The sequence below is a fragment of the Pongo pygmaeus genome, chromosome 11, assembly GCF_028885625.2.
Source record: "Pongo pygmaeus isolate AG05252 chromosome 11, NHGRI_mPonPyg2-v2.0_pri, whole genome shotgun sequence".
NCBI classification, from domain to species: domain Eukaryota; kingdom Metazoa; phylum Chordata; class Mammalia; order Primates; family Hominidae; genus Pongo; species Pongo pygmaeus.
Genome location: NC_072384.2, coordinates 134,173,500 through 134,199,703, shown reverse-complemented (window position 1 = coordinate 134,199,703; position 26,204 = coordinate 134,173,500). Strand labels below are relative to the sequence as shown.

Genomic DNA, 26,204 nt, shown 5'->3' with positions numbered 1-26,204 from the left:
CAACTGGAATCTTTGTTGCATTTGACAGAATTATATTCTGCAGGTTTTCTTGATACCTTCATGGATGAGCTAAGTAGTGTGTGTCAGGTAACACCTTAAAGAACACTTGGTAAGAGATTCCGCAGACAACCTCGGGGTATAATCCTTGTAGGAGCACAAGATGGCTCCTTTCGGGACACCCTAACTGGTACTAGACATTTGCTTAGTCACCTTTTCTTTCGGTGACTGGGGCACTTGCAGATGACTGTCCTTGAAAAATAAACATGACGGTCAGTGATCTACCTTCCCTGGAGGCCTACTTCGGAATAGAAATCAATGAAATGGAAAATACATTTAAAAAATAGGCAAAATTAATGAAACCAAAGCTGGTTTGTTGAGATCAATTAATTTGGTAAAGCTCTAGCCACCTTGATCTGAAAAAAAAAGAAATAAGAAATAAATTATCAATATCAGCAATGAGAGAGGTGGTATCACCATAGATTCTACAGATATTAAAATGCTAAGAGAATATCATGAACAAATTTATGCCAAAAAAATCTACAACTTAGATGAAATGGACACATTTTGTTAAAGAGACAAACTGCCAGACTATTCACAAGAATAAATACATAACCTCAATAGAACTAACCTGTATCTGTCGAATTGAATTTGGATTTGTAATTCAAACCTTCCCACACAAAACAAAGTGAAGCTCAGATGACATCACTGATGAAGCCAGCAAACATTGAAGTAACAAATAATACCAATTATTCACAAACTAGTCCCAAAAACTGAAGCCTAGGGGATTTCCAAATACATTTTATGGGACAAGCATTATCACAGTACCAAAACCAGATAAAGACATTATGAGATAAAAAAAATTATAGACCTTCATGACCTTAGATTCAAAAATTTTAAACAAAATATTAAGTCAAATTCTGTAATATTTTAAAATAGTTACTACATAAAAAAATTATACACCATAACCAAATGGGGTTTATCCTAGGAATGCAAGGCTGGTTTGACATTAGAAAATTAATCAAGGTCGAATCACCATGTTCATAGCAAAGTAGCTCACAACAGCCTATAAGTGGAAACAACCCAAGCAAAACTGTGGTGTAATATATATGGAATGCAATATTATTAGCCTTAGAAAGGAAGAAAATTCTGACATATGCTAACATGAATGAACCTTAAGGACACTGCGCAGAGTGAACTAAGCTGGTCACAAAACAACAAATGCTTTATGATTCTACTTATATGAAGTATCTAAAATATTCAAATTCATAGAATAAAAGAGTCAAATGCTTGTTGACAAGAGCTGAGAGGCGGGGGGAACAGAAAATTATTTTTTAAGGGGTCCAAAGCTTCAGTTTGGGAAGATGAAGAAAGTTCTGGAGATGAATGGTGGTGTTGGTTGCACAGCAATGTGAATGTACTCAATATTGAACTGTGCACCTGAAGTGGTGAAGATAATATATCTTATGCTATGTGTATTTCACCACAATTAATGATAAAATAAATAATTTTTATAAATCATTTAAAGTAACATACCATATAACTAAACTAAAAATGTATAAGCATATAATTATCTCAATAGGTATGGAAAAAGTGTTTGACAAAAACCCAAAATCCATTTCTGATAAAAAAAAATTCTCAACAAACTAGGAAAAAAAAGGGAAGTATCTTAAACTAATGAAGGGCATCTTGGAGAAATCCACAGCTAACATCATCCTTAATAGTGAAAGACTGAATGCTGACTCCTCAGATCATGCCAAAGACTGAGGGGCTGTTACCGCTTCTATTCAACATTGTTTCTGCAGGCTACTAACCGTAACCCTAATCTAAGGAAGAGAGGCAAACACAAGGATTCAGGGCAAGAAGGGATGAACTAACTCTACTGCTTTGTGTAAATGCCATTGGATTTACATATAGGACTGCCCCCATCTATAAACCTGCTAGCTCCCACACCTAGAAGGGAAAAGATCAATACCCACTACCAGTTTTTTTGTTGTACAAGAAAGCCTTGACAAGAACACTTTTTCTGGATTGGTTCTACATTGCTTTGTCTTGCCAGTAAGAGACTGTCTTTGAAAGTTCTTTTGATTTTGGACAATGCCCCTAGCCACTCAGAACCGACGAGTTCAACACTGAAGGTTTCAAAGTGGTCTACCTGCCTGCACACCCAACATCTCTAATTCAGCAACAAAAGGTGGGGGATATGGTCTTTCAAGATATGGATCTGTGAAAAATTCAAGAACGAATAGACACCACCAGAGGAATCAACAGAAGATGACTTGAAGGAAATGAGTGCGTTTGAATCAGTACCAGGTACTAAAGAAGCCATAGAAGAAGCAGTGCCAGTAAACAAACTGCTATCAAAACCAAGGAAGGCCGGGCACGCTGGCTCAGGCCTGTAATCCCAGCACTTTGGGAGGCCAAGGCGGGCGGATCACAAGGTCAGGAGATCGAGACCATGGTGAAACCCCGTCTCTACTAAAAATACAAAAAAAAAATTAGCCAGGCGCAGTGGCGGGCGCCTGTAGTCCCAGCTACTCAGGAGGCTGAGGCCGGAGAATGGCGTGAAGCCGGGAGGCGGAGCGTGCAGTGAACCGAGATCACACCACGGCACTCCAGCCTGGGCGACAGAGCAAGACTCCGTCTCAAAAAAAATAAAATAAAATAAAATAAATAAAAACCAAGGAAAGTCTGAAAAACTGTCACAGGCTAGAGGAGATGAAACAAATGTGATGAGTAAATGTCATGTGGTATCCTGGATGGGATCCCAGAAAAGAACAAGAACATTAGGTGAAAATTAAAGACATCTGAAGAAAACATAGACCTTAGTTCATCATAATATGTCAATGCTGGTTAATGAGTTGTGATAAATGTGCATAGTAATCCAAGATTTAGCAATAGGGGAAACTGGCAAAGGATATATGGGAATTCTCAGTGCTGTTCTTTGCACCCTTGCTTTAAATCTAAATTTATTGTAAAATAAAAAGTCTATTTTTTTAAAGACATCTATGTTTTTTAATGAGCAAAGATTTCAAAAGACAGTAACCAAAGAAGGTACACAGATGGCAAACAGGCACATGTAAGGATGTTCAACATAATTAATGATTAGGGTAATCAAACTAAAACTGAGGTTTAATCCACATCTCATTAAAATAGCTGCAATGAAAAAGACTGACCATATCAAATGATATAGCTGAGTTATCTGTCCCTCCCAAATCAAGTGTTGAAATTTGATCTCTAATGTTGAAAGTGGGGCTTAATGGGAGGTGTTTGGCGGATCCCTGATGAATGACCTAGTGCCCCCTCCCAGTAATGAGTGAACTTCCCATCTATTAGTTTCAGCAAGAACTGACTATCAAAAAGAGCCTGGCACCTGCCTCCTTTTTCTCTTGCTTCTCTCTCTCTTGCCATGTGATCAGCACCCTCCACCCTCACCTTCTGCCATGAGTGGCAGCAGCCTGAGTCTCTCACCAGATGCGGATGCTGGTGCCATGCTTCTTGTACTGCCTGAATGAACCACAAGCCAAATAAACATGTTTTCTTTATAAATTAACCAACCTCAGGTATTCCTTTATCGCAATGCAAACAGACTAAGACATCAAGTGTTGGTGAGTGTGAAGAGCTGGACCTCTCATATACTTGTGGTGGGAGGGCACCTGGGTCTGGCCGCTTGTAAATATTGTTTGGCAAATTCTCAAAAAGGTAACCATACACCCACCATAGATCACAGCTATTCCACTGTTGGGTATTTATCCATAAGAATAAAATACTTCTTGTATTGTGTGTATTGTTTAATTTTCTGTATATTATGATATTTTCACATCTTAAAAATCCCTATCTGGTAGGGATGCAGTGCACCTCCCCGGGTCAGCCAATTATTAGAGATAGCAAAGGGCCTGCCCTTAGAGCTCAGAGCCCACTGAAATTATTCAAACCAACCAATGCTAAACTGTTTCTCCTGCCCTATCTTGCCTTTCCTGCAGAAACTCCAGTAGAGCTATGGTTTAGCCTCTACCCTCATTCCTATTCCTGCTGCCTCCTATATTTCAAGTCAAAAAGTGTACAAGGCACTACTTTGCCACAGCCACTACTTCCATTCTATAGCAGTCAGGGTTCAATGAGAGAAGTAAAGCTGCTGGGGATCCACATGATGAAGAATTCATCAGAGGCTATGAATATGGAAATATAGTAATGTAAAGAAAGTATTAAAGAGTGTTTACACAGTGATGTGCATAAAGACAAGTTTGGAAAATGCCTAAATCTATATCAACATTAATTGGTTGAAAAAACTACATTAAATCCAAAGTAAAGACTTTCATGCGATTACTAAAAGAACTTGTCAAATCAGTCTGTATCGGCCTCTAAAGATGTCTATAATTTATTGGCAAATTAAAAATGCAAAGTAAAGAACAATATGTTCAGCCTGCTACTAGATTTTATTTTAACAAAATAGGTATGAGAATATACATTAGATATATGCATATACATAAAATAATTTCAAAAAATGAAAATGATGCACACAAAACTGCTAAGAGTGTTTTCTATAGAATTAGCAATAAAGTTAAGTTTCATTTCTCACTGTGGTTTTTGGTATTTTCCCAAAAATAGTATGTTTAAATGCAACCTGGATATGACCTACAAATAAAAAATTGCTAACTGAGAGGTACATGAAGTGGCACAAACTGATTCACATAACTGGAAAAAAATTCCAAATGTGACAAATGAAAATGTTAACTCACAGTTCGGTAAGTTATATAGTTATAACTTGGATATTTGTTATAGTTTGGATATTTGTCCCCACCCAAATCTCATGTTGAAATATAATACCCAATGTTGGACGTGGGGCCTGATGGGAAGTGTTTGGATCATAGCAGTGGATCCCTCACAGCTTGGTGCTGTCCTTGCAGTAGTCGGTGACTATTCACAAGATATGGTTGTTTAAGTGTGTGGACCGCCCCCATCGACTCTCTCTTTCTCCTGCTTTTGTCATGTGATGTGCTCCTGCCTCACCTTCCACCATGAGTAAATGCTCCCTGAGGCTTCCCCACAATATGAACAGATGCCAGCACCATGTTTGTACAGCCTGCAAAACCTTGCATCAATTAAACCTCTTTTATTTATCAGTTACCCAGTCTCAAGCATTTCTTCATGGCTACACAATGAAGAATAGAAAATTGGTACCAATAGAAAATAGTACCAATAGAAAATTGATACTGAGAGTGGGACATTGCTATAAAGATACTGAAAATGTGGAAATGACTTTGGAACTTGGTAACAGGCAGAGGTTTGAAGAGTTTGGAGGACTCAGAAGAAGACAGGAAGATGAAGGGAAAGTTTGCACCTTCTTAGAGACTGGTTAAATGATTGTAACCAAAACACTGATAAAAATATGGGCTATAAGTACCAGGTTGATGAGGTCTCACGTGAAAATGAGAAAGTTATTGGAAACTGGAGTAAAGGTCACCTTTGTTATGCCTTAACAAAGAACTTGGCTGTACTGTGTTCATGCCCTAGGGACCTATGGAAGTTTGAACTTGAGAGTGATGACCTAGGGTATCCGGCAGAAGAAATTTCTAAGCAGCAAAGCATTCAAGATGTGGCCTGGCTTCTTGTAACATCCTACACTTAGATGCAGGAACAAAGAAAGGACTTCAAGTTGGAAATTATATTTAAAGGGGAAGCAGTGCATAAAAGTTTGGAAAATGTGCAGCTTAGTCATGTGGCAGAGAAAGAGAAAGCTTTTTCAGGAGAGCAATTCAGGCAGGACACGGAGCCACCACTTGCTAGAGAGATGTGCATAACTAAAAAGGAGCCAAATGCTAAGGCCTCAAAAGCATATCAGAGATCTCCAAGGCAGCCCCTCCCATCACAAGCCTTGAGGTCTATGAGGACTGAATGATTTCATGGGCCAGGCCCAGGGCCCTGCTACCCTGTGCAGCCTCAGGACACTGCTCCCCACATCCCAGCCACTCCAGCTCTAGCCTCAGCTCAAAGGGCCCCAGATACAGCTTGGGCTGCTGCCTCAGATGGTGCAAGTCATAAGCCTTGATGGCTTTCATGTGGTGTTAAGCCTGTGGATGAGCAGAATGCAAGAGTGAAGGAGGCTTGGCACCCTCCACCTAGATTTCAGAGGATGCATGGGAAAGCCTGGGTGCTCAGACAAAAAGCCTGCTACAGGAATGGAGCCCTCACAACAAATCTCTACTAAGGCAGAATGGAAATGTGGGGTTGGAGCCCCCATACAGAGTCCACAATAAGGTATCGCTTAGTGGAGCTATGAGAAAGAGGACCACCATCCTCCAGACCCCAGAATGGTATACCTTCTGGCAGCTTGCACCTCGCTCCTGGAAAAGCTGCAGGCACTCAACAACCTGTGAGAGCAGCTATGAGGCCTGAATCCTGCAAAGACACAGGGTCATAGTTGTCCAAGACTATGGGAGCCCACCCCTTTCACCAGTGCGTCCTGGATGTAAGACATGGAATCAAAGGAGATTATTTTGGAGCTTTAACATTTAATGACTGCCCTGCTGGGTTTCAAACTTGCATGGGGCCTGTAGCCCCTTTCTTTTGGCTGATTTATCCCTTTTGGAATGGCAGTACCCAATGCCTGTACCCCCATTGTAACTTGGAAGTAAATAACTGTTTTTTGTTACAGGCTGATAGGTGGAAGAGACTTGCCTTGTCTCTGATGAGACTTTGGACTTTGGAATTTTGAGCAAATGATGTAATGAGTTAGATTTTGGGGGACTATTGGAAAGGCATTATTGTATTTTGCAATATGAGAAGAACATAAGATTTGGGGGAATAGGCAGGGGAGAAATGATACAGTTTGGATATTTGTCCTGTCCAAATCTCACGTTGAAATGTAATTCCCAGTGTTGGAGGTGCGGCCTGTGGGAGGTGTTTGGGTCATGAGGGCAGATCTCTCATGAGTTGATGCTGCCCTTGTAATAGTGAGTACTCACAAGATTTGGTTGTTTAAGTATGTGGCAAATCTTCTCACTCTCTCTTGCTCTTGCTTTTGCTATGTGACATGTCTGCTTCTACTGTGCCTTCTACCACAAGTAAAAGCTCCCTGAGCTCTCCCCCAGAAGGTTTACTTGGCTCATGGTTCTGCAGGCTGTACAAGCACATACTGGCACCATGCTTGTACAGCCTGCAGAATCATAAGCCAATTGAACCCCTTTTATTTAATTTATCCAGTCTCTTTAAATTTATCCAGTTTCTTTAAATTATCCAGTCTCAGGTATTTTCTATAGCAGTTCAAGAATGGCCTAACATAATGCAAAATCTTTTTTTATGATCCAAAGCCAGATTATTCTTACTACGCTAAAGGAGAGATGACTTACCTTAGGCAATGGCTTTCCCTGATGGCAGCTGGTACCACTGACGAAGACTATGTTGGGCATCACAGGTTTGGGATAGTCCAAAACAAAGTCAGTTCACAATAACCAAATTGATGTGTGGCTGTAAAGATCATATATGGTGACAGGTGTTTGAAGAATATCAGAGACTATTTCTAGGGCATTTTTGAAAAAACGGTGGCAAAATAAATGTTCCTTAAAGTGCATGATGTGGTTCCGCACTCTCTCCTTGAAAGTCATGGCATCTGAGAACCCTAAGAGACCTCTGGGGACATAGGAAAGAGGAGCAGGGTACTGTGCACCTTCTTCAAGATAGTGGCAAAATATTCCCCTGGCGAAGACCACAGAGGGGAGGCAGAAATATTTGGCAACAATAAAGCCACAGGCATTAAAAGGATCCAGAAATACTGCATCAAAAGAACTCTCCTTTGAGTATCCTACTAATTTTTTGTCCTTAAACAAACTTCTACAATTTGAATAAAATAAGTCCAAAATACCACTGGATGAACGTGTCACTAGAGGATATAGACTTCGTACTTGTGCATTCCGGTGAGAATCACCGAAAACCATGAACTTCGGTCCAGATCCTCCAGAGTGTATGAGGTTGAGTAAGTCTTCACTGTGCAATTCAGTGATCTTCCCAGTTGCCAACTCACCTCTGGCATGACTACAACCACCTCATGCCCCCTGAGGATGAGTTTCTCCACCACCGACCGCATGGTGAACCAGTGGCTCCCATCCATGGGCACTACCAGCAGCTTCACTGCCTGGGCAAAGCCACAGGTCAGCAGCAGATACACACATAGGGGAAGGGGGCCGTTCCACCCAGCAGGAGCCATCAGAGAACTTCAGCTGAGAGTGAGCCAGCAGCTGGAATTCTAAGCTCCTGTAATATTGTAGGCAGGAGAAGTACAGGCAAAACCTGCCCCCAAAAAGAGGCCCTGTATTTTCCTGTTGACCCAAAGAAAAAAAAAAATCACACTTACTGCCAATGATTTACTCATAAGGATAAGAACACATGAGTAGCATTTGCTGAGATACCAACTTGTACATTTTCCAGGGAAGAGTAGCTTATGGTCTTTGTCTTGAGGGCAGATCATGACCTGTGCTGCAATGTGAGTTTAGAAACAAAATTAAGCAGTGCTTTTAGACCTTGATGACTCAGAAAGGTAAAAAGGAAAGTAAATTTGAATAAACCTAATGTTTTTGGAATTTGTCCCTGATATGGTTTGGCTGTGTCCCCACCCAAATCTCACCTTGAATTCCCACATATTGTGAAAGGGACCTGGTGGAGGTAATTGAATCATGGGGCCAGGTCTTTCCCATGCTGTTCTCCTGATAGCAAATAAATCTCATGAGATCTGATGGTATTATGAGGGAAGTTTCCCTACACAGCTCTCTTTGAGTGCTACTGTCCATGTAAGATGTGACTTGCTCCTTCTTCCCTTCCACCGTGATTGTGAGGCCTCCCCAGCCATGTGGAACTGTAAGTCCAATAAACCTCTTTCTTTTGTATATTGCCCAGATGCAAAGCAAAATGTGGATTTTAGCTTGAGACAACCAAATGCCCTCTGCCCAGAAAGGAATTGGCACTTCATGGCCCAAGGAAAGACAGTAAGGTCCTTAGCATTGACCTCCTACCTGGCAGGAAATTGTGACTCACCTGCATCTCTGCAACTCATAGGCATTGCTACTTTTAATCTTCCATTCCTGGCTTATGAAATGCTATAATGAGATTGACAACCCTGCTTCCATGGACCCTTCCAGGGATTTTTATAGAATGTGATTATCACCTATTGTAAATGGCTTTCTTCAGATACGTTGCCTGCAGTGGGGAGTCACTGGCCCTATGCTTTCCCGAGTACTCTGCTGAGCTGCCTGTCTCTGCCTGCTCTGCTTCCGCATTCTGAACAGAGCTGTAGGCCTCTGCTGTGGGCTTATTCCACTGGCTTTGTGCCTCCCTCAGGAATATATGTATTGGTCTGCCCCAGTTTCCTGAGTAGTACTTGATGTTGAGGTTGTGTCTTGTGTTTTCATCCTCCTTCCACAGCACCCATGCTATGCCTTGCACAGAGGAAATCCATGGGAATACTTGTTGCATTGGGCTGAATTACATTTTGCATGTTTTCTCAACACCTTCGTGGGTGAGCTCAGCAGTGCATGTCAGGTTACACTCTGAGGAACATTTAGTGAGGGATTCTGCAGCGAATCTCAGGGCATAGTTCTTGTAGGACAACTAAATGTCTCCTTCCAGGACACGCTAACTGATACTAGACATTTGCTCAGTCACCCTTTAACTTGGTAACTGAGGCACTTGCAGATGGCTGCCCTTGAAAAATGAAAATGACAGTGAGTAATTTATCTTCCCTGGAGGCTTACTTCAGAGCAGAAATCAATGAAATAGAAAATAGAAAGTCAACAGACAAAATTAAAGAAACCAAAGCTGGCTTTTTGAGAAGATCAATTATCTTGTTAAAGCTCTATCTAGCAGACTGATCAGAAAAAAAGAAAGAAGAAATAAATTATCAATATCAGTAATGAGAGAGGTGATATCACCATATATTCTACAAATATTAAAATGATAACAGAATATCATGAACAAGTTTATGCCAATAAAGTCGAAAACGTAGATGAAATGAACATATTTCTTTAAAGGCACAAACTCCCAATCTTCTCACTAAAAGAAATAAATAACCCAAATAGAAGTAACTGATATCTTTTAAATTGAATTTGAATTTGAAATTTAAACTTTCCCACCAAAAAAGTGAAGTTCAGATGACTTCCCTAATGTATTCTACTAAACAATAAAGGAAGAAATAATACCAAATCCTCACAGTCTAGTACAGAAACCAAAAGCCTATGGAATTTCCTAATTCATTTTAAAAGACTAGCATTACCAAAATGTCAAAACCAGATAAAGACATGATAAGACAGAAAAACTACAGACCCTCATGAACTTAGAAACAAAAATTTAAAACAATATTTTAGCAAATCAAATTCAATAATATTTTAAGTATGTAATACATAAAAAGATCATAAACTACAAGCACATGGGGTTTATCCCTGGGATGCAAGGCTGGTTTTAACTTTAGAAAATTAATCAAGGTTGTACCACCATGTTCATAGCTGCATAACTCACAACAGCCAAGAGGTGAACTCAACCCAAGTGCCCATCTGCAGATGAGTGCATAAGCAAAATGTGGTAACAAAGGAGTAAAATTCAGCCTTAAAGAGGGAGGAAATTCTGACACGTGCTACACCTTGAATAAACCTTGAGAACTTTGTGCTAAGTAAAGTAAGCCAGCCACAAAATGGCAACTGCCATATCATTCTACTTGTATGAAGTATCCAAAATAGACAAATTGATAGAATCAAAAAGAGGAAGGGCGGTTGTCAATGAAACCACATTTGCAAAATTATGACTGAGACAGTGAAAGAAATCTAACTTAAGTGACTCCATCTTGCTTCTAACCTCCAAGCTGTGCTTGTTATTCCTGGGCTGAACTACCTTTGGGAGAAACTTAGTTTATAGTTTTATAAAACAAAGACAGTAACAGCCTTTTCCCAAAGCAGACCTCCTTCTTGCCTGGGGACTAGATTGCATTTGTAGGACTAACATCAGCCACAAGATTAGATATTATGGTTTAGGATTGATGCAGCTGGAGGCTACAAGATTCTGACCCTCCCTAAACTGCTCCTAAGATCAGTGCTTGAGATATTTTGCAGACCCAGCACTTGACGGATCAGCTGACAGCATCCACATAGATAAACTGGCTCCTCTGATCTTGTGGCCACCACTCAGGAACTGACTCAGCGCAAGAAGACAGCTTCAACTCCCTAAGATTTCATCTCTGACCGATCAGCACTCCTGACTTACTGGCTTCTCCCAACCCACCAAGTTGTCCTTAAAAACTCTGCTCCCTGAATTGCTCAGGGAGATCGATTTGAGTAATAATAAAACTCCAATCTACCGCACAGCCAGCTCCACGTGAATTACTCTTTCTCTATTGCAATTCTCCTATCTTGATAAATCAGCTCTGTCTAGGTTGCAGGCAAGGAGAACCCCTTGGGTGGTTACACCAAGGGCTTGGAGGAGAGGGGAATGGGCAATTATTGTTTAATGGGTCCCAAGCTTCAGTTTGGGAAGATGAAGAGAGTTCTGCAGATGAATGGTGGTGTTGGTTGCACAGCAATATGAATGTACTCAATATTAAACTGTGCACCTGAAGTGGTGAACATGGTAAGTGTTACGCTATGTGTATTTCAACATAATTAATGATAAATAATCTTTAAAAATAAATCAAAGTAACATACCATATAAATAAACTAAAAAAGTATAACCATGTAATGATCTCAATAGGTACAGAAAAAGTGTTTGACAAAGTTCAAAATCCGTATCTGACAAAAAAATTTATCAGCAAAAGAAGGAAAAAGAGGGAAAGTTTCCAAAACTATTGAGGGGCGTCTTGGAAAAACCCACAGCTAACATCATTCTTAATGGTGAAAGACTGAATGCTCCACTCCTCAGATCAGACACATGCCAAGGATGGGGGCTAATTACTACTTCTATTCAACATTGTTTTATTCAATGCAGTCAAACAAGAAAAAGAAATTTAAAATATCCAGATTTGAAAGAAAAAGTAAAAAGATCTCATTCACAGACAATGTGATCATCTATGTGGAATTTCCAACAAACTCTACAACAACCTCCAAGAACAAATTAGTAAGTTTAGCGTTGCTGCAGGATACAACAAGTAAAAGTTAATTTCATTTCTATAAACAGTTATTCATGAACATCAAGAGTTTCAATGGTGTTGGTCCATTTATAGGCAGATTTGTTGCAATAAATATATTAGAAAATGTTATGGAGATTTGCAACAAATTGAAAAAACCTGCAGATAAACCACATAGCCTACAATAGTGAAAAAATTAAGAAAAAGTTTAGTATGTCAGGAATGCATAAAACATATATAGTAACTAGTTTATTTTATCATTTACTACCATAATATGGACACAAATCTATTTTAAATAGTTAAAATTTATCAAAACTTACACACGCAAACACAGACTATATATGACACCATTTGTAGTCAACAGAAAAGTAAAAAAAGTAAGGTTGCAGCATTAAGTCATAAGTGCACAGTTAACTGTACCTACTGTACTACTGTGATAATTTCATAGCCACCTCCTGTTGCTATTGCATGGAGCTCAAGTGTTGCAAGTATCCACTCAGTACGCCACGTGAGGCTGATCATCTCCATATGTGCAGTTCATCCCTCCAGTAAATTGTGTATCACAGTAAACACTGATCTCACAGTTCTCATGCATTGTTTGTCATGTTTGCTGCATATCAGAAACCCTAAATAATACCATGGGACCCATACAAAGTGTCGCTAGTGATGCCTCAAGTGCTCCCATGAAGCAAAGAAATTCACGATATTATAATGAAAGTTGAATTGCTTGACATGTACCATAGGTTGAGGACTGCAGCTGTGGCTGGCCATCATTTTAAAAAAAAATGAAACCAGATAAGGACCATTGTTAAAAAAAGAAAAAAAAATTCACTAAGCCATCACTGCAGTGAGGCCAGCAGGCTTCAAACCTTGCACTTTTTCCAAAATACCTTTTTATCTCATATTAAAAATGCAGCTCTTCAATTTCAGTAGACTCCACTGCCAAGGTAGAAACAAGGATATTCAAAGAGTTAATGGATAAAAATATCTAGGATTCCATCCATGGGTTAAAGATTAATAGTGAGAAAGGTCTTACTGAGAAACTGGCAGAGTTTTTAACCAAGTGAAAACTCTCATATATCCTAAGCGTTTAAGGAGTCTCCTGGTGGTAACGGTAATGACAGCACCACGGTGTGCACAGTCCACACGGAGGAATAAGTTCTTTACAGCCCCATGGGAAGTCCTCTGGGCCCTATCAACAAATCCAAGAGCAAAAGTAGAATATTAAGGTAGGAAAACAGACCAGATTGTTGGGTAAAGCTCACGTATTTCAGAAGAAAAAGACTGAAACTAGAGTCATTATATCCATAGATAAGTTGTCAAAGAGTAATTCTGTATCATGCTTATCTAAATAAAATTTTATTATAAAAATGCAGCTTTCATGTGGGCGCAGGCTTGTTACAAGAAAGGCATACCTACATTCTCTACTATGACCTGAGAAAAACAAAGTCATTATATAACAACACAAAGCTAAATAAAGGTGAAGGATATAAAGCTGGAGAATTTAATGGCAGCAAAGAATGGTTTGCTAGTTTAGGAAGAGGTCTGGCTTTTAAAATGTCAAGATAACAAGCAATATGCAGCAGATGAGTTCCCAGAATTCATGAGGAAAAGCTTCGAGGAGAAAGAATATCTGCCCAAACTGGTTTTTAATTCATGCAAAAGTGCCCTATCTAGAAAAAAAAAATGCCACAAAGGACATTTATTAGTAAGGAAGAGAAGTGGGCACCAGGATTTAAGCCAGGAAGGGATAGGCTAACTCTATTGTCTTATGCAGATGTTGGTTCCATGCTTCTTATACAGCCTGCAGAACTGAACGCTGAACATCTCTTCTTGATACATTACCCAGCCTCAGGTACTCATTCATAGTAACACAAATAGACTAAAACACCAGGTTCTTGTGAGCAGGAAGAGCTGGTCCTTTCATATCCTGGTGGTGGGATGGCACAGCTACTTGAAAATATTGTTTGGCAGTTTCTTAAAAAGGTAAACATATACCTATCATAAAGCACAGCTATTCTATTGCTAGGTATTTATCCATGAGAAAAAAAAGAGCATACTTCCTGTATTGTATGTATTTGTTAATTTTCTGTATATTATGATGTTTCCACATCTTAAAATCCCTTTCTGGCTGAGAATGGAGTCCCTCTCCAAGATAGCCAATTATTAGAGAGAGCAAAGGGCCCAGCCTGATAGCTCAGAGCCCACTGAAATTATCCAAACCAGCCAGTCCTAAACTGTTTCTCCTGCCCTGCCTGTCTTTCCCACAAAAACTGCAACAGGCCATGGTCTGGGCTCTCCTCTTGCTCCTGTCCCTTCTGCCTCTTGCATTTCAAGTCAAAAAGTGTACAAGGTGCCACTGTGCCACAGCCCTTACTTCCGACCTATAGCAGTCCGGGTTCAGTGAGAGAAGCAGAGCTGCTGTGCATACCCATGGTGAGGGATTGGACAGATGCTTGGTGGTAGCTGATTGGACGATCTCTGCAAACGGCCTTGGTGTCTGATGCTGTAGCTTAAGGACCCCAGGGTGGGTCTTCAGGCAGGGCAGATGGATGTAAAGTGGGGACAGTGAGGGGAAGCTAGGTCTCACAGAAGGGACTGGAACTCGGGTTGTTCTCACTGCCTCCAACGTTGATGAAGAAGCTGACCTTTCTTGATGACTCCTGTATTAGTTCGTTTTCACACTGCTAATAAAGACATACTCGAGGCTGGGTAAATTATTTTTTTAAAAGAGGTGTAATGTGTCTTGGGCCCAGCCCAGGAAATCATTTTTTCCTCCTAAGCTTCTAGGCCTACGGTGGGAGGGGCTGCCATGAAGACCTCTGATGTGCCCTGGAGACATTTTCCCCATTGTATTAGGGATTAACATTTGGCTCCTTATTACTTATGCAAATTTCTGTAGCCTGCTTGACTGCAAACTTTCTGAACCTTTATGTCTGTTTCCCTTTTAAAACTGAACACCTTTAACAGCACCAAGTCACCTCTTGAATACTTTGCTGCTTAGATACTCACAGCTCCACGTGGCTGGGGAGGCCTCACAGTCCTGGCAGAAGGCAAAAGGCATATCTTATGTGGTGGCAGGCAAGAGAGAGAATGAGAGCCAAGTGAAAGGGGAAACTCCTTATAAAATCAGATCCCGTGAGACTGATTCACTACCAGGAGAACAGTATGGGGAAAACTATCCCCTTGATTCAATCACCTCCCACCGGGTCCCTCCCACAACACATGGGAATTAGAGAGCTGAAATTAAAGATGAGATTTGGGTGGGGACACAGCCAAACCATATCATTCCACCTCTGGCTCCTCCCAAATCTCATGTCCTCACATTTCAAAACAAATCATGCCTTCCCAACAGTCTTAACTCATTTCAGCATTAACTCAAAAGGCCACAGTTCAAAGTCTCATTCCAGAGAAGGCAAGTGCCTTTTGCCTATGAGCCTGTAAACTCAAAAGCAAGTTAGTTATTTCCTGGATACAAGGAGAGTACAAGCATTGGGTAAATACTCCTCCCATTCCAAATGGGAGAAATTGGCCAAAACAAAGGGGCCACAGGCCCCATGCAAGTCAGAAATCTAATAGGGCAATCATTAAACCTTAAAGCTCCAAAATGATCTCCTTTGACTCCATGTCTCACATCCAGGTCATGTTGATGCAAGAGGTGGGTTCCCATGGTCTTGGGCAGCTCCACCCCTGTGGCTTTGCAAGGTACAGCCTTCCTCCTGGCTGCTTTCACAGGCTGGTGTTAAGTGTCTGCAGCTTTTCCAGGTGCAAGTAGTCATTGGATCTCCAATTTTGGAGTCTGCAAGATGGTGGCCCTCTTCTCACAGCTCCACTCAGCACTGCCCCTGTGGGGACTCTGTGTTGGGGCTTCAACTCCACATTTCACTTCTGCACTGCCCTAGCAGAGGTTCTCCATGAGGGGACCGCCCCTGCGGCAAACTTCTGCCTGGACATTCAGGTGTTTCCATACATCCTCTGAAATCTAGGCAGAGTTTACCAAACCTCTGTGCACCCACAGGCTCAACACCATGTGGAAGCTGCCAGGGACTTGCACCCTCTGAAGCCAGGGACTGAGATGTACCAGTGCCTGGGACACAGGGCACTAAGTCCCTAGGCTGCACACACCAGGGATGTCCTGGGCCCAGCCCAGGAAACCATTTTTTCCTCCTAAGCTTCTAGGCCTACGGTGGGAGGGGCTGCCATGAAGACCTCTGATGTGCCCTGGAGACATTTTCCTCATTGTATTAGGGATTAACATTTGGTTCCTTATTACTTATGCAAATTTCTGCAGCCTGCTTGACTGCAAACTTTCTGAACCTTTATGTCTGTTTCCCTTTTAAAATTGAACACCTTTAACATCACCAAGTCACCTCTTGAATACTTTTCTGCTTAGAAATTTCTTCTGGCCCTCTCCCCTCTCCCCTCTCCCCTCTCCCCTTTCTTCGGTCTCCCTCTCCCTCCTCTCCCTCTCCCCTTTCTTCGGTCTCCCTCTCCCTCTCCCTCTCCCCTTTCTTCGGTCTCCCTCTCCCTCTCCCTCTCCCCTTTCTTCAGTCTCCCTCTGTTGCCGAGGCTGGACTGTACTGCCGTGATCTCAGCTCGCTGCATCCTCCCTGCCCTGGGCTCCTGTGATTCTCCTGCCTCGGCCTGCCCAGTGCCTGGGATTGCAGGCGCGCGCCGCCACGCCTGACTGGTTTTTGTATTTTTGGTGGAGACGGGGTTTCGCCGTGTTGACCGGGCTGGTCTCCAGCTCCTGGCCTCGAGTGATCTGCCCGCCTTGGCCTCCCGAGTTGCTGGGATTGCAGACGGAGTCTCGCTTACTCAATGTTCAATGGTGCCCAGGCTGGAGTGCAGTGGCGTGATCTCGGCTCGCTACAACCTCCACCTCCCAGCCGCCTGCCTTGGCCTCCCAAAGTGCTAACATTACAGCGTCTGCCCAGCCGCCACCCCGTCTAGGAAGTGAGGAGCGTCTCTGCCTGGCCACCCATCATCTGGGATATGAGGAGCCCCTCTGCCCGGCCGCCCCGTCTGGGAAGTGAGGAGTGCCTTTGCCCGGCCGACACCCCATCTGGGAGGAAGTGAGGAGCGCCTCTGCCCCGCCGCCCCGTCTGGGAAGTGAAGAGCGCCTCTGCCCAGCCACCCCGTCTGGGAAGTGAGGAGCACCTCTGCTGGGAGGTGAGGAGCGCCTCTGCCCGGCTGCCCCCGTCTGGGAGGTGAGGAGCGCCTCTGCCTGGCCGCCCCGTCTAGGAAGTGAGGAGCGCCCCTGCCCGGCCGCCCCGTCTGGGAAGTGAGGAGCGCCTCTGCCCGGCCGACACCCCGTCTGAGAGGAAGTGAGGAGCGCCTCTGCCCGGCCGCCCCGTCTGGGAAGTGAAGAGCGCCTCTGCTGGGAGGTGAGGAGCGCCTCTGCTGGGAGGTGAGGAGCGCCTCTGCCCGGCTGCCCCCGTCTGGGAGGTGAGGAACGCCTCTGCCTGGCCGCCCCGTCTGGGAAGTGAGGAGCGCCCCTGCCCGGCCGCCCATCATCTGGGATGTGAGGAGCGCCTCTGCCTGGCCGCCCTTCGTCTGGGAGGTGAGGAGCGCCTCTGCCTGGCCGCCCTTCGTCTGGGAAGTGAGGAGCGCCTCTTCCCGGCCGCCCCGTCTAGGAAGTGAGCACCTCTGCCCGGCCACCCATCGTCTGGGAAGTGAGGAGCGCCCCTGCCCTGCCACCCCGTCTGTGAAGTGAGGAGCACCCCTGCCCGGCCGCCCCGTCTGGGAAGTGAGGAGCGCCTCTGCCCGGCCACCCCGTCTGGGAAGTGAGGAGTGCCTCTGCCCGGCCGCCCCGTCTGGGAGGAGAAATTCTTCTGCCTTGGGATGCTGTTGATCTATGGCCTTGCCCCCAGCCCCCTGCTCTCTGAAACATGTGCTGTGTCAATTCAGGGTTAAATGGATTAAAGGCGGTGCAAGATGTGCGTTGTTAAACAGATGCTTGGAGGCAGCATGCTCGTTAAGAGACATCACCACTCCCTAATCTCAAGTACCCAGGGGCACAAACACTGCAGAAGGCCGCAGGGACCTCTGCCTAGGAAAGCCAGAGACCTTTGTTCATGTGTTTATCTCCTGACCTTCTCTCCACTATTATCCTATGACCCTGCCACATCCCCCTCTCCGAGAAACACCCAAGAATGATCAATAAATACTTAAAAAAAAAAAAAAAAAAAAAGAAATTTCTTCTGTTGGCCGGGCGCAGTGGCTCATGCCTATAATCCCAGCACTTTGGGAGGCCAGGGCAGGCAGATCACGAGGTCAGGAGTTTGAGACCAGCTTGACCAACATGGTGAAACCCATCTCTACTAAAAATACAAAAATTAGCTGGGCATGGTGGCGTGCACCTGTAATCCCAACTATTCAGGAGGCTGAGGCAGGAGAATTGCTTGAACCTGGGAGGTGGAGGTTGCAGTGAGCCAAGATTGCACCACTGCACTCCAGCCTGGGTGACACAGCAACACTCCATCTTAAAAAAAAAAAAAAAGAAAAAAAAAGAAATTTCTTCTGCCAGATACCTTAAGTCATCTCCCTCAAGTTCAAAGTCCCACCAATCTCTGGGGCAGGGGCAAAATGCTGCCAATCTTTTTGCTAAAACATAACAAGAGTCACCTTTGCTCCAGTTCACAACAAGTTTCTCATCCCATTGTCCATATCATCAGCATTTTGGTCAAAGCCATTCAACAAGTCTCTAGAAAGTTCCCAACTTTCCCACATTTTCCTGTTTCCTTCTGAGCCCTCCAAACTCTTCCAACCTCTGCCTGTTATCCAGTTCCAAAGTTGCTTCCAAGTTTTCAGGTATCTTTACAGCAGCACCCCACTCTGCTGGTATCAATTTACTGTATTAGTCTGTTTTCACACTGCTGATAAAGAGACACGAGACTGGATAAATTATTTTTTTGAAAAGAGGTTTAATGGACTCACAGTTCCACATGGCTGGGGAGGCCTCACAATCAAGGCTGAAGGTGAAAGGCATGTCTACGTGGCAGCAGGCAGGAGAGAGAATGAGAGCCAAGGGAAAGGGGAAATCCCTTACAAAATTATCAGATCTCATGAGACGAATTCACTACCATGAGAACAGTATGGGGAAAACTGCCACCATGATTCAATTATCTCCCACTGGGTCCCTCCTACAGCACGTGGGAATTATGGAAGCTAGAAGTCAAGATGAGATTTGAGTGGGGAAACAGCCAAACCATATCATCCTATACCTGTGGAACAGGGATCACGCGAGGAAGTGACAGAGGGAAAGAAATTGATGGGGAAGGAAATAGAGAAAAGGAAGAAGGAGAGAAAAGGAAAAGGGGAGCTGCACAGAGGAGGGATGAAGCGTGGCATAAAATAAAGCCTGTGAGTCAGGGAAGGCAAGATGATGGGGACTGTGATAGCTGGTGGGGGCCCGCAGGACACAGGGTATCACCAAAATGCCCCCCTTGAGTGGGCCAAAGAGGCAGTGTATCCTGTGGGGTATCACATTCTCAGGACAGACTGAAGGAAAGGAGAAGATGGTGAGGGGAAGCAGCAGTAATCCACACTTGACCTCTGACACCAGGGATTCCAGAAAGCCACAGAAAGGTTAGGTCCTACCACAGGCAGAGGCTCCTCCTGGGCTCACCTGTTCAGGAAGTCTCATAGGAAAGGAAAAAAAAAATGTTTAACCAAGGGAGCTGCCACATGAAGCATGTGCGTGTTTATCTGCACATCTTAATGGGTAACCAGGAAGGTGTAAACTGAAAAGAAAATACTAAGCGCTGCCAGTCTCCCACAACAAGTGAACGGACCCCTCCTGGCCAGCGAGACCCCAGAGAAACCAAAACTGAGTCACAGCCATGATGGAACAGAAGCCTGGACACGCCTTTTCACACTCCCTCCCTTTTGTGATATAAACACAACTGACCTGCTTTAGTGTTAAAATAGAGATGAGATGGACACAATGGACTTTTTGTGGCCATCAGATACCAAACTACACACAAGACCTCAAGCCACGCCAGGCAAGAGTTGAGTCATGGGCACCTAAAGAATAAACTATGTTCCGACTGCCACAGTTTTTCTTTTTCTCTAGCAGCTAAATAAGCACAGGTCTAGAGAAAAACAATGTTAAACAAGTGCAACTCGACCAGACACTAACTGATGCCCATCCCTTGTTCCATAAGCCACAAATACAGCTTTCGTTGGACAAGAGGCTGATTTCAGTAACTTTTTCCTGGTAAGAAGACCAGTGACTGGTGACTACAGATTGGTTGTGGCCAATTTACGGAGACTGTGAATTTGAGTGCCTTTGTGCTCTGAAGAGACCTTTTGATGTATAGGGCCTAATTGTAATCCATTTAAATGTGAGTCTCCACCCCAGGGTGTACATGGGTCATATGTAACATGCATGTGTGTTGAATACGCATGAGTCAGGATGGCCTTCATAAATATTCTTAGCTCCTCCTGTAACCTGGTGAATATGTATGTTTAACCAATTTGTTCAGCATAAAGCTCCTCCCCCTACTCTTCTCCTTTCAAGGGCCTGTCTCTGGTCTTTGCCGGAGGCTGTGCTTCCCAGCCAGCTAGATGGCTGCCTTGAAGGCTGTAACCTTTTCCAAGAAATACAGACTCCTTTTCCAAACTTATAATTCTGTAATTTTTCAGTGAACAGAGGTATAAAGGTGAAAGTGAGAAAACTGATCATAGCAAGAGGCAAAAAATGCTGGAGTGGGGGGATGGGGGAACTGATACTTAACTAAAAGAATTGTTAAGAGAATGGCTGGGGCTCAAAGCCAAACCCACTCAGCATTGCTCTTGCAGGGATGCGGCTCTGTGAACCTCCAGGGACAGGACAGACTTGCCTGACAGGCCCCCTGAGGCCAGAGAGGCGTCCTTGTTTTAGGGAGACCAGAACAGTGATCATCCACCCCCATATTCCCTACAAGAGAAGAGTCTGTGAAACTCTTTTGGGGAAACACACTAGACAGTTTCCCTTCTTTCTAACAGTTTTTCTAAGACAAGATGACTTTATCTCCTGGCCTGGCTTCTGCGTGGAAGGAACTTGTCACCCATTGGAAATGACAGCGGAAAGCAGAAGATAAGAGAAGCATGAGCCTCCTTAAGTTGTGCCCCTTCTGAATCTCCTAATGATGTGGCCAGCTTCCGGTGCTCCGGTGACAGTGACCCGCTGTCCCTGCTCCTTGGGGAATGAGGAGTCTCCTGGGACATGAGACTTCCAGTGGTAAACTGGGAATATTCTGGGCAAACCTGCATGAGTTATCACTTTAGTGGGCAGAAGGGTTGCTAGGTTCCCAAAACACAAGGTTGTAAGGAAAACTGGTAGCTGATGATAGACTTTGCCCTGGTGATCACTAATTATTCAGTGTTTGTGACAATGTATTTAGCACATTAACAAAACAGAAAGTATTCTGTTTATTTTTTATTTTTATTTTTATTTATTTATTTATTTTTTGAGACAGAGTCTGACTCTCTCACCCAGGCTGGAGTGCAGTGGTGAGATCTCAGCTCACTGCAACCTCCGCCTCCCAGGTGCAAGTGATTCTCCTGCCTCAGCCGCCTGAGTAGCTGGGATTACAGGCGACTCCCACCACACCTGGCAAATTTTTGTATTTTTATTAGAGACGGAGTTTCACCATGTTGGCCAGGCTGATCTCAAACTCCTGACCTCAGGCTCACAGGCATGAGCCACTGCACCCGGCCTTATTTTCTGATTAAACACTACTCACATAGCACCATTGGATTGGGTCTAAAACAGTGCTGCTCAGGATATGATTTCCAGCTCATTGTGTTACCTGCCCATCTCAGCACGGGTGCAGACCCTGCAGGAAATGCTTAGAAATTCCTGTAGCAATTGGTGCTACTGTCAGCCAAGCAATCCTCAGTAGTTTTGCATTTTATAGTCTGATTTCATTTCACTTTCTAGCATTTTATTTTTTGTTATATGTTACAGAAAAATATGGATCTGTAATGAATTGCAGAAAACTTTTTGTGCTATTCCTTAGTCACAGATAGGTTGAGAAGCTCTGCTGTAAACTACTTAGTTTCATGATGCTCTGCTGGGGTGCAGAGATGTATCTAAAATTTGTATAGCTTATGCTAACAAACAAGATGCTATAGGGTTTGGATCATAATCCTGAAAGACATAATCCCAAAACCCATAATTCTGAATGTTGAATTCCAAAATATCAATTCCCTAAGGATCCAAATCCCAAAGGTCTAACTCCCTAAAATCTAAACTCTTTAACAGCTAAAATCCCAAAAATCACAATCATAGGATAGGTTAATTTGGAGTTTTTTCCTTTTACTTTTTCTTCTTTTTAGGTTTTTTCACAAGATTAAATTGTCAGCATTCTTTTTGCAATTTGCTATGCTATATGTATTTCATCTGCACATCATTTCCAATACCAAAGGCAGAAAGTGTGTGGAGACTTCTAGAGAATTCTAATTCATTTTATGCTCACAAATTTGACTCCATGAAAGAGCGTTATCAAAGGGTTAAACGTGTGTAAGCATTAGGCATGTATGTAAAAACATTGTAACGTCCTCAATAAATGAAGAGATGTCCCTTTTGTACATCTGCATTTGTGAAAGATAAAATTTCTCGGCCGGCTGTGGTGGCTCATGCCTGTAATCACAGTACTTTGTGAGGCCAAGGCGGGCGGATCACCTGAGGTCAGGAGTTCAAGACCAAGCTGGCCAACATGGCTAAACCCCATTCTACTAAAACTATAAAAATTTGCCAGGTGTGGTGGTGGATGCCTGTAATCCCAGCTAAGTGTGAGGGTGAGGCTCTCAAGACTTGGGCACTTTGAGCAACTGTGTATGTGATGGTGACCCATAGAGGTTTTTGACTGACCTCATGAAAAGTCTCTGTTCATTTTTCAAGGTATGTCAGATGATCAGAGCTGTAAAGCTGAGTGCACACAATTACCAACCACAATGATATATGTTTATACTTTTCTTTTTTTGACCTATTATTCTGTGAATATGATTCATCTGCTCACAACTGATAGACCTATGTGACAGTCATTAGTACACCTGAGGGTTTACGCTTGCAAAAATATGTATTATTATTATAAATTTTAGGGTGTAAAGTGGCCTGTGAAGTGTTCTGTCCTGTTTTTATATATTTTTCAAATAAATCCCCATTTAAAATGTAAACAGATATCTTTTAAAGAATTTTTAAAGTTATTTTTTCTGGAATTATATTTGTGAGACCTTGATCTTTCAGGATCTTAACATTCAAGATTTTGGGACTTCAGGTCATTGAGGATTGTGATCGCCTCCCAGGAGCCTCCATGTCAAGCACGTATATGTTTGTTTGCACATCTTAGTGAGGGAAGCCCTGTGAGTTGTCTTTTTCACTCTCGTGATAGTGTCCCTTGATGCATGAAAAGTTTTTTATTTTGATGTCAACTATGCCTGTGTTGTTTTTGTTGGTGTTTCTGATACTTTTGGTGTCACATCCCAGAAATCCAGGTCATTAATACTTGCCCAAATGTTTCCTTCTAAGTTTTACATTTCTAGCTTTTCTATTTAGCTATTTGATCCATTTCAAGTTAGTTTTTGCATATAAGGGTGCACCTTCATTCTTTTGCATGTGGATATGCAGCTGTCGCAGCGACCTCTGTTGAAGAGATTATTCTTTCCCATTTGAACAGTCTTGCCACCATAGTAAAGACCAATTGGCCAAGGATGTATGGGTTTATTTCTGGATTCTCAACTACATTCTACTGATCTGCATGTAAAAGACATTTTTGAGAAAATTAGGGGAAATTTCATTATGGAGTATGAGTGAGACAATATTAAAGAGGTATTGATTCTGTGAGGAATGATAATGATATTGTGGCTATGTAACAAACTTTCCTTATTTTTCATATTTAGTGAAGTATTTGGGGATAGAATGATATGTATAGCATTTCCATTAAAAAATTATAGCCAGAAGCTTTTTTTAAAAAAGAAACAAAAGAGCAGATACATGAATCAGTATAATAAAATATTGAAAATTATGTAACACAAAGATGGATATATAGGTGTTCATCACACTATAGTCTCTCCTTGTCATATGTTTGAAAACTTTGATTAAGAAAAAAAGAAGTTGAATTGAATAATCTTGGTGGGAGGCCTTGGGCTTGCCCACAAACAGCTTACTCTGAATTTGAATCTCGGAATGGAACCAGATCTTAGAGCAATGGGGGAAGTCCAGATCTTTTCTTGCTGTGAAGTCACTTCCCACCCCTAGTTCTTCAGAGCTACACTCACCCTGGATGGTACAGAGTAATCCTGAATTCCTTCCTACTGGGCCTAGTCATCAGTTCTGCTGGAACTCACCAAAAACTAAAAAACCCTGGGAGTGATTCCTTTTTTCTTTTTTTAAATTAAAATTATCTTGATGTTCTCTTGAATGATGATCTCCCATCTTCGTTAAAGTATTTAATTACAGCATTGGATGTAATTCCCCGGATAGACTCAATGAGTTTTTGCTACTGGAGACCTTCAGGAAAAACCCCTATTTAGGATCTGAGACACTGCATGCAGACACATGTGTGCATACACACACACAAACACACGTGCACATACACGGGCACAGATGCACACTCCATCATCAAGTGATGCTTCCTTCTCATCAGACAGTTCAGACTACGATTCCTGTTGTCCAGCAAGATACAACAAACCGTATGCTTTTCCAAGACACAGCCTGCCCTTCTAAATAAGGAAAGAGAAATCCAGTGTCCATAGGTCTTTCAATGACAGTTCACTTTTGTAGGTATGTTGTATCCAAGGCTCTTTGTCAAAGGGCACTCTTTGATATCTGAATTCCTCTTTGAGAATTTTCCTTCCTTTATTTTTAAATTTGTAAAGATACATATAAATATATAATTTTCCACATCTATAAAACCTCTTATACATACTTATCCTTTAATACATACATAAAACAATATATTTTTGACACATAAAACCATAAATATATAAAATGATAAGTGGTTAATATGTTTCCTATTTTATAAATATAGCTTTATATGATAGGCAATATAAAATCACATATATCTTTCTGTATCTCTACAGCCCTCTGGGTGACCCTGTGAGCCACAAGGAACTCAGTGTGGGTTCAGGAAGTGGCAGGATCCCACAACCGGGTAGAGAGTGAGGCTGCAGGCAACACCTCGGTGGTGCTTGGTGCTGTAACTGAAGGAGGGTGAAGGGGAGAGGAGCACTTTGAAAAGCCTAGCCTCTTAGAGTCCTACAACTTGCATCTCCTCGCCTGTTCTTGCCAAGAGCTGAAAGCCATGCCTTACTTGAAAGGCCTAAAACTGTAGTCTTCCTGTTTTTTACATTATTTCACTTTCCTATGAGTTGGCTGAAAAGTCAATCCTTTACCAAACATCTGCCAATCTGTGAGAGACATAACTGTGTACAAAGTCTACTGAACCTTGTAAGAAGTCAGAACAATGAACAAAAATGCATGGCCCATCCCTATAAAAGTAATAGATGAGGGATCATCACACAATTAATGAAAATGCATATTATGAAAAACTTATGCATGGATTTCAAATTTCTTTGCACCAAAACAAACTTACACTAATTTCTTAAAACATGTCTGAGTAGGATCTAGTTTGAGGCACTGAGGATAAGACATCAGTTGGAAAGAAGTCCCCATCAAAACAACATGAATTCTGCTACAATTGAAGCAATAGCCTAAAATTTATGCTGAGGCATGAGGGAAGAATGGTGAAATCACTGATGCTTTACAGAAAGTTAATGGGGAAAACGCTCCAAAAAATTAGCAGTTTACAAATGAGTAATTCCTTTTAAGAAGGAATAAGACGATGGTGAAGATGAAGCCCACACCAGCAGACCATCCATACATCAATTCACAAGGAAACAATTAATCTTGCTCATACTCTAACTGAAGAGGACTGACAATTAACAGCAGAAACAATAGCCAACACAACAGAAATTTCAATCAGGTCAGTTTACACAATTCTGACAAAAATTTCAGTTGAACAAATTTTACACTTGATGGGTGCCAAAACTGTTGCAACCAGATCAGCTGCAGACAAGAACAGACCCTTCAATGGAAATTATAAACAAGTGGGATCAAGAC

General features: G+C 42.5%; 1 pseudogene; it reads right to left on the bottom strand.

Moving 5' to 3' along the window:
- Window positions 1-6,360: 6,360 nt before the first annotated feature.
- LOC129031625 (UDP-glucuronosyltransferase 1A9-like) lies at window positions 6,361-8,200 on the bottom strand (annotated as a pseudogene).
- Window positions 8,201-26,204: the final 18,004 nt, after the last annotated feature.